Raw genomic sequence first — 12,473 nt, forward strand, 5'->3', positions numbered from 1 at the left:
AATAACAAGCTATTAATTAAATCACAAATTCTTCAATTCAAAGATTTGGTAGATTATCAGACAAATAATGTCTAACATATGTGATTATACTGCCTAATCTGTTACAGAGTATGTTGTTGCCAAGTAATGTAGAATAGATCCAAAGTAGTAATCCAGAATAGTTTTGAAAAGGCCATTAGAATAATAAACAAATCTGATTACCTTGAACATAATAGTTAAGTGTTTAATATGTCCTATGAAGTCAAAATTGGGCACCATCATGTGGTGAAATTTGGAATTGCATCACATCCAATTTTGCTTGGGAACAAACAGATTAAATAAATCTTAGTTTTAAATAAGCCACTCCTTCTCAAACAAGTAAACAGCTTCTTTCTCCAGGCTGTTAGGGCCCTGAACTCGCTACCCCCTTCTGCGTAGCGTGCGGCACTGTTGCGCTATTTTCGGAAATGTCTGCTGTACGCGCACTTGCTCCTTTTTTTTTTCTGCTCCTCCTATTTATTTATTTATTTATTGTTGTGTTATTTATTCATTATTTATTCAGCACGCTTTTGTTATACTTGTTTGTCTGTTGTGAGCCATGTCTTGTCACCGTGGGATAGGGGGGAACGAAATTTCGGTTTCTTTGTGTGTCTTTGGCATGTGGAGAAATTGACAATAAAGCTGACTTTGACTTTGACTTTGACTTTTTGCGCAGTAGATGTTCTGTTAATATCTAGTATTTATACAAAGTCATAATTTAAATTGCTTTCAACCTTCATTCATCGGTTCAAGCAACATTACTCGCTCTTATTACCAATTTGTATTGATTTAACTAAGCGTTTAATACTTCCTATCAGGTCTCAAGTCAAGATTTGGCAAAATACAATTTCAGCAAATCCAATTTTGCCAGGGAACAAAAATAGATTAAATAAACTAAATAAGTCTTCTTCCCATTAAATAAATCAGAAAAGTTTGTCTTGTAACCAGTCCTCTTCAAACAAGTAAAGTCTGCCCATTTTGTGCCGTAGATTTTGTGTCTATGCCTAGTATTTATACAAAATCATAATTTAAACGACTTCTTTCCTTCATTCACTTTGGAAATTTGGAATTGCAGCAAATCGAATTTTGCCAGGGAACAAAAATAGATCAATTAAACTAAATAAGTCTTCTTCCCATTAAATAAATTAAAAAAGTATGTCTTGTAACCACTCCTTTTCAAACAAGTAAAGTCTGCCCATTTTGTGCCGTAGATTCTGTGTTTATGTCTAGTATTTATACAAAATCATAATTTAAAGGTCTTTAAATTCACTTCATTCACTTTGGAAATTTGGAATTGCAGCACATCAAATTTTGCCTGGGAAGAAAAGTAGATTAAATAAATTTGATAAGTCTTACTACTTCCCATTAAATAAATTAAATACGTCTTACTTGTTCCCACTCCTTTTCAAAAAAGTAGTTTAAAACGAGGGCCCTTCACTCAACCTTTAACCTCAACCCCGCACGTCACATTGTGTTGTATCTGTGAATGTTGGTTGTGGCCAAATGATAGTTTTCTTTCATTCGTTTAGGTTCCAAGAAAACTTGATGTAACTCTACTTTTAACTGCCGTTTCAGATAAGCGGGTATTACGTCGCAGTCATGTGCCGCGGATATGACGTAATTGGCGGAACTTCCGCCAAAATTCAAATCTGTTGGCGCGATGGCCGTGAGCCACTGAGCAACGACGATTATCAACAGAAATATCTTTATTTTCTGCTTGCAACTGGACCGTCTAGAGCGTACACGGTAAGTAACACTCATTGTGTTTAAGGAGATTTACGTTTGTGTAGTTTGACTAAAGTTGTCGATGTAGCTAGCGTTCACGGTAATAGCAACGTGTAGCTGAGGCGCTAACCCTAGCAGAAGTGTAGCCGCGTTGCGTTGTACGTGTGAATATTGGTCGAGGCAAAGTGTTAATGTTTAATTTCATTCCTTTAGGTTCCACGGTGTTTGTTGGCTGCAAGTTTTCCACTGCAAGAAGAGGCTCGTATCATTGACCAGGAGCGAGCTACAATTGTGAGTAGCCATAACATTTATCTTAAACACTTCCTATTTCATGTCTAACAGTACTTGATTTAACAAATAACCATAAATAAATACAGTGTGGGCACTGAAGTTAACATATGTGATTATACTGCCTAATCTTTCACCGAGTATATTGTTGCAAAGTAATATAAGATCCAAAGTTGTAATTCAGAATAGTTTTCAAAAGAAGGCCATTAGAATTATATACAAGTCTGATTACCCTGAACATAATAGCAAGCTATTAATTAAATCACAAATTCTTCAATTCAAAGAATTGGTAGATTATCAGACAAATAATGTCTAACAGTAATTGATTTAACACATCACGATAAGTAGATTGAGTGTGGGCACTCTCAAGTTAACATATGTGATTATACTTGTCAGGCAGGGGACAAGACGGAGGACCCGGATGCAGAGTCGTTTCTTTCTGGGATTTATTCCAGCAAGCACACTGATCAAAAGTACAAATCAAATCGCCTCTTGCGAGGGAAAACACGTGGCAAAAAGTACAAACAAAAGGTGTCGCACTGAGGCGAGTCAAAAGGCTAAAAGTACAAATCAAAACGCCTCTTACGAGGGAAAACACGTAGCAAAAAGTACCAACCAAAGGCGTCGCACTGGGGCGAGACAAAAAGGCGATGGGGACCAAGGCACAAACAAAGTGTCGCTCGGTGGCAAGACAAAAAGGAGGGTTCTTACAGAGAGCTCGGACATCAAGGGATCGCTGGTGGTCGGGACGAGGCAAGACACACTGGCACAAGACAAGGGGAAGACACGGACTAAATACACACAAAAGGGCGGGGACACAGGTGATGACAATTAGTGTCAATTACGCAGGTGCACACAATCGGGATCAGGGAAGACAAGACAACCAAACACCGAGGAAGGAAACACGAACTGAAACGGAAGGGATGACAAAATAAAACTGGAAGTAAAGTTACGACAATCGACGAGACAAAAAACTGGAAAAATAAACGCGACCGCATGACAATACTGCCTAATCTGTTACAGAGTATGTTGTTGCCGAGTAATGTAGAATAGATCCAAAGTAGTAATCCAGAATAGTTTTGAAAAGGCCATTAGAATAATAAACAAATCTGATTACCTTGAACATAATAACAAGCTAAGTGTTTAATATGTCCTATGAAGTCAAAATTGGGCACCATCATGTGGTGAAATTTGGAATTGCATCACATCCAATTTTGCCTGGGAACAAACAGATTAAATAAATCTTAGTTTTGAATAAGCCACTCCTTCTCAAACAAGTAAACTCTGCCCATTTTGCGCAGTAGATGTTCTGTTAATATCTAGTATTTATACAAAGTCATAATTTAAATTGCTTTCAACCTTCATTCATCGGTCCAACCAACATTACTCGCTCTTATTACCAAATTGTATCGATTTAACTAAGCGTTTAATACTTCCTATCAGGTCTCAATTCAAGATTTGGCAAAATACAATTTCAGCAAATCCAATTTTGCCAGGGAACAAAAATAGATGAAATAAACTAAATAAGTCTTCTTCCCATTAAATAAATCAGAAAAGTCTTTCTTGTAACCAGTCCTCTTCAAACAAGTAAAGTCTGCCCATTTTGTGCCGTGGATTTTGTGTCTATGCCTAGTATTTATACAAAATCATAATTTAAACGACTTCATTCCTTCATTCACTTTGGAAATTTGGAATTGCATCAAATCGAATTTTGCCAGGGAACAAAAATAGATCAATTAAACTAAATAAGTCTTCTTCCCATTGAATAAATTAAAGAAGTCTGTCTTGTAACCAGTCATTTTCAAACAAGTAAAGTCTGCCCATTTTGTGCCGTAGATTTTGTGTTTATGCCTAGTATTTATACAAAATCATAATTTAAAGGATTTCATTCCTTCATTCACTTTGGAAATTTGGAATTGCAGCACATCAAATTTTGCCTGGGAAGAAAAGTAGATTAAATAAATTTAATAAGTCTTACTACTTCCTATTAAATAAATTAAATACGTCTTACTTGTTCCCACTCCTTTTCAAAAAAGTAGTTTAAAACGAGGGCCCTTCACTCAACCTTTAACCCTATTTATTCACCTTCTAGGCTAAGTGTTAAAGGCTAAATGTTAAAGGCTAAGTGTTAGAGGCTAAGTGCCAGAGGCTAGGCGCCAGAGGCGAGTTTTTGTGGGCTGAAGTTTTAGTGGGGTTAGTGTGAATACAATCCAAAAGAATACAACAGAATACAATACAATAGAATATAATACATAGATTAAATTCAATAGCTCTTACTACTTCCCATTAAATAAATTAAATACGTCTTACTTATTCCCAATCCTTTTCAAAAAAGTTGTTTAAAACGAGGGCCCTTCACTCAACCTTTAACCTCTACCACCGCACGTCACATTGTGTTGTATCTGTGAATGTTGGTTGTGGCCAAATGATAGTTTTCTTTCATTCGTTTAGGTTCCACGGTGTTTGTTGGCTATATGTTTTCCACTGTCAGAAGGATGAAAATACAAAGTACGCTTGGACGTGGGCAAAGACGTCACCGGTGAGTCCTTCCTTCCTATTTATTTACCTTCTAGGTGCTAGAGGCTAAGTGTTAGAGGCTAAGTGTTAGAGGCTAAGTGTTAAAGGCAACACAATATGAACAACACAACACAATACGAACAACTCAACACAATACGAACAACACAATATGAACAACACAACACAATACGAACAACACAACACAATACGAAAAACACAACACATTACTAACAACACAACACAATACGGACAATACAACGATACAGCACTGAACAACACGATACCGCACTGAACAACATGATACCGCACTGAACAACACGATACCGCACTGAACAACACCATGCCGGACTTAACAACACCATGCCGCACTGAACAACACCATCCCGCAATGAACAACACCATGCCGCACTGAACAACACCATGCCGCACTGAACGACACCATGCTGCACTGAACGACACCATGCCGCACTGAACGACACCATGCCGCACTGAACGACACCATGCCGCACTGAAAGACACCATCCCGCACTGAACAACACCATGCCGCACTGAACAACACCATCCTGCACTGAACAACACCATCCCGCACTGAACAACATTATGCCGCACTGAACAACATTATGCCGCACTGAACGACACCATGCTGCACTCAACGACACCATTCCGCACTGAACGACACCATGCCGCACTGAACGACACCATGCCGCACTGAAAGACACCATCCCGCACTGAACAACACCATGCCGCACTGAACAACACCATCCTGCACTGAACAACACCATCCCGCACTGAACAACATTATGCCGCACTGAACAACATTATGCCGCACTGAACAACACCATGCCGCACTGAACAACACCATGCCACACTGAACAACATTATGCCGCACTGAAAAACACCATGCCGCACTAAACGACACCATCCCGCACTGAACAACACCATGCCGCATTGAACAACACCATGCCGCACTGAACAACACCATCCTGCACTGAACAAAACCATCCCGCACTGAACAACATCATGCCGCACTGAACAACATTATGCCGCACTGAACAATATTATGCCGCACTGAACAACACCATGCCGCACTGAACAACAGCATGCCACACTGAAGAACACCATGCCGCACTGAACAACACCATGCCGCACTGAACAACACGATCCCGCACTAAACAACACCATCCCGCACTGAACAACACCATGCCGCACTAAACAACACCATGCCGCACTGAACAACACCATGCCGCACTGAACAACACCATCCCGCACTGAACAACACCATGCCGCACTGAACAACACCATTCCGCACTGTACAACACCATGCCGCACTGAAAAACACCAAGCCGCACTGAACAACACCATCCCGCACTAAACAACACTATGACGCACTGAACAACACCATGCCCCACTGAACAACACCATGCCGCACTGAACAACACCATGCCGCACTGAACAACACCATGCCGCACTGAACAACACATGCCGCAATGAATCAGAATCAGAATCAGAATCAGAAAACCTTTATTGTCATTCTACATAGTACAATGAAATTGGAGACCTCCATCCAGTGCATGAGGTAGACACAAGTAACATAGTCAAGTAATCGACTAGTAGAAAAGTAGATGAAATAATCAGAAACAGTAGTGCGGACAAAGTGCAGTAATAGTGCAGGAGGAAAGTGTCATCAGTGTCGGCTGGAGTTGAGGGCGGCTATGGCTTGGGGAAAGAAACTGTTTCTGAGTCTGTTTGTCCTGGTCTTCATTTGCCTGTAGCGTCTTCCAGAGGGCAACAGGTCAAACAGGGCGGAGCCAGGGTGGGAGCTGTCCGCTGAGATGGCCTTAGCCCTGCTGAGGCAGCGGGTAGTGTAGATGTCCGTAAGGGAGGGGAGAGGGCGGCCGATGATCCTCTGGGCTGCCTTCACCACTCTCTGCAGCTTCTCCCTGTCAGCGGTGGAGGAGCTGCCGAACCATACTACGATGCAGTAGGTCAGTAGACTCTCGATGGAAGATCGGTAGAAGGTCAGCAACAGGTCGGTGTTGAGGTTGTACCTCCTGAGGACTCTCAGGAAGTGTAACCGCTGCTGAGCCTTCTTGACGATGGTGGTGATGTTCTCTGACCAGGAGATCCGGTCAGAGATGTGGACGCCCAGGTACTTGGTGCTGTGGACCCTCTCCACCTGCTCGCCGTTGATGAAGAGGGGAGTTGGCTCAGGGCTGTGTCTTCTGAAGTCTATGATGAGCTCGTTGGTCTTCTTGGTGTTCAGAGCGAGATTGTTCTCAGAGCACCAGTCGACCAGCTCCAGGACCTCCTCTCTGTAGGCTACCTCATCGCCATTGGAGATGAGACCGACCACAGTGGTATCGTCGGCGAACTTGACAATCCGGTTGTGGTTGTGAGCCGGTCTGCAATCATGAGTGTAGAGGCAGAAGAGGAGGGGGCTCAACACACAGCCCTGTGGGGAGCCGATGCTCAGCGTACGGGTGGAGGAGAGGCGGGAGCCAACTCTCACAGCCTGGAGTCGGTTGGTCAGAAAGTCATTAATCCAGGCACATGTGAGAGAGGGGAGTCCGGGAGTGTCCAGCTTTGTGGTGAGTCTGTCCGGGAGGATGGTGTTGAATGCCGAACTGTAATCCACAAAGAGCATCCGGACATAGCTCTGCTGCTGCTCCAGGTGGTTCACCGCACAATGGAGGGCTACGGCGATGGCGTCTTCTGTGGATCTGTTGGTCCGGTATGCAAACTGGTGGGGGTCGAGGTGTGGGGGAAGATAATCCTTGATGTGCTGAAGAACCAGCCTCTCAAAGCACTTCATGATCACCGGAGTGAGGGCCACTGGCCGGTAATCATTCAGGCTAGAGATGGCCGACTTCTTCGGCACTGGGATGATGGTTGAGGTTTTCAGGCAGGGCGGGACGGTTGCTAGGGCCAGGGAGCGGTTGAAGATCGTGGTGAAGGTGGGGGCGAGCTCCTCAGCGCATGCCCTCAGCACCTTGCCGGGGACCCCATCCGGGCCTGTGGCCTTTCTGGGATTCACTGTAAGGAGCACCTTTCTGACCTTGTGCTCCTGAACAGTGAGTGGAGTGATGTCAGAGCTGGGTGGGGGAGGGGGCAGGGCAGGGACAGGGGAGTGCTGCTGGGATGTTCCAAACCGAGCAAAGAAGCTGTTTAGCTCCTCTGCCAGCTGTGCGCCTTGGTCTTCGACTTGAGCGGCACTGCCCCTGAAGTTGGTGATCTCCTGGATGCCCTGCCACACCTTGCGGCCATTGTTGCTGGACAGGTGGGACTCGATGCGTTTTCTGTGGTCTGCTGTGGTCCCAACACCATGCCGCACTGAACAACACCATGCCGCACTGAACAACACCATGCCGCACTGAACAACACCATCCCGCAATGAACAACACCATGCCGCACTGAACAACACCATGCCGCACTGAACAACATTATGCCGCACTGAGCAACATTATGCCGCACTGAACAACACCATCCCGCACTGAACAACACCATGCCGCTTTGAACAACACCATGCCGCACTGAACAACACCATCCTGCACTGAACAACACCATCCCGCACAGAACTACACCATCCTGCACTGAACACCATGCCGCACTGAACAACACCATGCCGCACTGAACAACACCATGCTGCACTGAACAACATTATGCCGCACTGAACAACACCATGCCGCACTGAACAACACCATGCCGCACTGAACACCATGCCGCACTGAACAACACCATCCCGCACTGAACAACACCATGCCGCACTGAACAACACCATGCCGCACTGAACAACGCCATGCCACACTGAAACACACCATGCCGCACTGCACAACACCATCCCGCACTGAACAACACCATGCCGCACTGAACAACACCATGCCGCACTGAAGAACATTATGCCGCACTGAACAACATTATGCCGCACTGAACATTATTATGCCGCACTGAACAACACCATGCCGCACTGAACAACACCATGCCGCACTGAACAACATTATGCCGCACTGAGCAACATTATGCCGCACTGAACAACACCATCCCGCACTGAACAACACCATGCCACTTTGAACAACACCATGCCGCACTGAACAACACCATCCTGCACTGAACAACACCATCCCGCACTGAACAACACCATCCTGCACTGAACACCATGCCGCACTGAACAACATTATGCCACACTGAACAACACCATGCCGCACTGAACAACACCACGCCGCACTGAACAACACCATGCCGCACTGAACAACACCATGCCGCACTGAACAACACCATGCCGCACTGAACAACACCATGCCGCACTGAACGCACCATGCTGCACTGAACGACACCATGCCGCACTGAACGACACCATGCCGCACTGAACGACACCATGCCGCACTGAACGACACCATGCCGCACTGAACAACACCATGCTGCACTGAACAACACCATCCTGCACTGAACAACACCATCCCGCACTGAACAACATTATGCCGCACTGAACAACATTATGCCATACTGAACAACACCATACCGCACTGAACAACACCATGCCGCACTAAACAACATTATGCCGCACTGAAAAACACCATGCCGCACTAAACGACACCATCCCGCACTGAACAACACCATGCCGCATTGAACAACACCATGCCGCACTGAACAACACCATCCCGCACTGAACAACACCATACCGCACTGAACAACGCCATGCCACACTGAACAACACCATGCCGCACTGCACAACACCATGCTGCACTGAACAACACCATGCCACACTGAACAACACCATCCTGCACTGTACAACACCATGCCACACTGAAAAACATCATGCCGCACTGAACAACACCATCCCGCACTAAACAACACTATGACGCACTGAACAACACCATGCCCCACTGAACAACACCATGCCGCACTGAACAACACCATGCCGCACTGAACAACACCATGCCGCACTGAACAACACCATGCCGCACTGAACAACACCATGCCGCACTGAACAACACCATCCCGCACTGAACAACACCATCCTGCACTGAACAACACCATGCCGCACTGAACAACACCATGCCGCACTGAACAACACCATGCCGCACTGAACAACACCATGCCACACTGAACAACACCATGCTGCACTGAACAACACCATGCCACACTGAACAACACCATCCTGCACTGAACAACACCATGCCGCACTGAACAACACCATGCCGCACTGAACACCACCATGCCGCACTGAACAACGCCATGCCGCACTGAACAACACCATGTCGCACTGAACAACACCATCCCGCACTGAACAACACCATGCCGCACTGAACAACACCATGCCGCACTGAACAACACCATGCCGCACTAAACAACACCACAATAACAATACAATAACGTTTACTCATCTACCAAACACTGCATTGTGTACTATAAATTCAAACATGAGATGTGATATGAAGCCTATACTAAGTTGGATGCCCGTACTATGCCCATGGTGTGACTAGGCAGAATAGCTACTACAACCATACTATTATGGTCTAGTCACACAATGATCACAATAGGAATGACTCCTGTATTGGGCGGTCCTTACCCTGGAAAAAAAGAAAAGCATCTACCAAACACAGCACAGGCTACTTCAAATCGACACATGAGATGTAATATGTTTACAATTAAACATAACAACCCAGACTCAGGCATTCATAAGTCAGTGTGAGCCATAACATTATGCCCATTGTGTTGATGTTCATAATATGCCCATAGTGTGACTAGGCTGACAGTAACCACAACCATACCGTCAAGGCTCAGTCGCGCTATGATTATAATAGAAATGGCTCTTGTTCCGGGCAACCTGTATTTAGAGGGTTGGTTTAACCCATACTTATATCTTGACTTTAGTGTAATGGGCAGACATGCCTGTACTAAGAAAGTGGAATGTTTAATTACCATTTCAATGAAACGTCGTGACTGTAATGTGTACATACCTGTGTCTTCCTCCTCTTGGTTGCTGACATCCCAGGGGATGGGGACCCTCACTGTCCTCCTTTGATTGCTGCTTCGCGCCGCACACCCTACATAGTTGTGTTTTCCCCTCTCCACCAGTATGGTGACATTCTTAGCTATGCTGACAGTGCTGTCCTTGTTATATACTGTGGTGGACATACTCCTGTTTAGCAAAGTGGCCTTGTATAATAACATGGTGATGGTGGGTGCCGGTTTCCCGGTGGCGGAGCAGCTGAACACAACCGTTGTGGTTGAATTGGGCCTGCTGTCTGGTTGATATGTCATTGCGTCCACGTGAGAGATTCCTACGGGATGCAACAGCCATTAACAAACTGCACAGGTCATTAGAGCGTTAGTCTTACCTTCCACATTGATGCAGCAGGTCTCTTTGCGTTTGGAGGCCATCGGAAACATGTTAAAGATGCAGGTATAACAACCTGCATCTGTCCATGTGACGTTTCGTAGGGTTAGAGATGTTGAGTTGAGGGACGTGTCGCTGAGGATCGCCTTGCCTTGGTAAGGCTCGTTGATGTGCTGTCCATGGTCCCGGCTGTATGACCCTATATTAACATATGATTCCTTCCACATACGCTTTTGCCATGACACCTGCACCACATTCGACATCGGCGCATTCTCGTCCAGCTCGCACTTGCAGAAAGCGTCCATGCCATAATCCACCTTTGTTTGTCCCATATTGGCTCCCTCCGATGGCTGCACTCCACAGGCCACTGACCACAAAATAACACACTGCAGTATAGTTCCGCTATTCATTATTACACTTTTCCTATTGGTACCCATGTACCCGGATAATTCTACAACCACGTCTAGCTCTTTTCCACCCCCATGTTCAGTGTGTTCACACATCTAGGTTCGCTGTGGGGGAATTCAAATACCTTTGTGGTTCTTAAAAGTGATGATAGACATAGAGGAGGTCTACGACAGCCTGATGTCCGGCCTGGCCGAGGACCTGGTGCCGCAGCTGTGCGCACAGCACGGTATGAGCACCGTTGAGTGTTTGCAACTACTGCTGCCTCTTCTGCCAGACGACATGGCAGCCGTTAGGGCCATCGAAATGGGCGCTGTGCCCGGGGACGTATTTACCCTGTTGAGGACTAAACCCGACACGTTCCAATACTGCGTGCAGCACGGCATACTCGATACGTCATCGCTCAGTACCACGTTTGACCCTCACGGATTCAACGTGGTGCAGGCCGCAGCACAAGCCAACATGTTAGAGGCCCTCACGCACATGGCGCCGTTCGACTGGTACATGGTAACGGGAAACGGCATGACCCTGGCCGACCTCGCCCTGGCGCCCAGGGGCTACGATCCTGAGGCGGTAAACTTTTTCCTAATGCACATGGACACGGGTGCACAAGTGGGCGGCATCACCCTGTCGCGGCACATGGTTAACACGTGGCCTGAACACGCCCTGGTGCACGTGGCATCCCACGAAATGCCTCTTATCAGCGCAGAGGACATGATGTTTCTGATTCACGCTGGCATGAGCCTGGCCGTAGTGGCGTTCGCGAGACACTACGACGTGACAACCACCCAAGTGGACAACCAGTACCTGCTACATTACATTATCATGTCGTGGTCACCGGACTACCACGCCGTGCTCGGTAACTACAGTCTGGAGACACTGAACACTGTCTTGAGCTACGACAGTATGTCCATGGCTGACTTTGTAAACACTGGTTGGGTACCCTTAGAGGTGCTCCAGGTGCACATCCCGCAGACCTACTGGAACACGGAATCCATGGTTACGGCCATGGCTAACCTAGTGGCCCGGTTCAACGTAACGGATGGCTTGTACACCACCTATAATTGCGTAAGCTGCCTGTGGTACGTAATCATGGCAGCGGACTATAAGCCACCAGGATCGCTGGCTGTGGATCTGGCGTACCTGCTCACGTACTTGTCGTACAGGGTGAACACGCTCAGTG

Source organism: Syngnathus scovelli, unplaced genomic scaffold, assembly GCF_024217435.2.
Source record: "Syngnathus scovelli strain Florida unplaced genomic scaffold, RoL_Ssco_1.2 HiC_scaffold_78, whole genome shotgun sequence".
In the NCBI taxonomy this organism is placed as follows: Eukaryota; Metazoa; Chordata; class Actinopteri; order Syngnathiformes; family Syngnathidae; genus Syngnathus; species Syngnathus scovelli.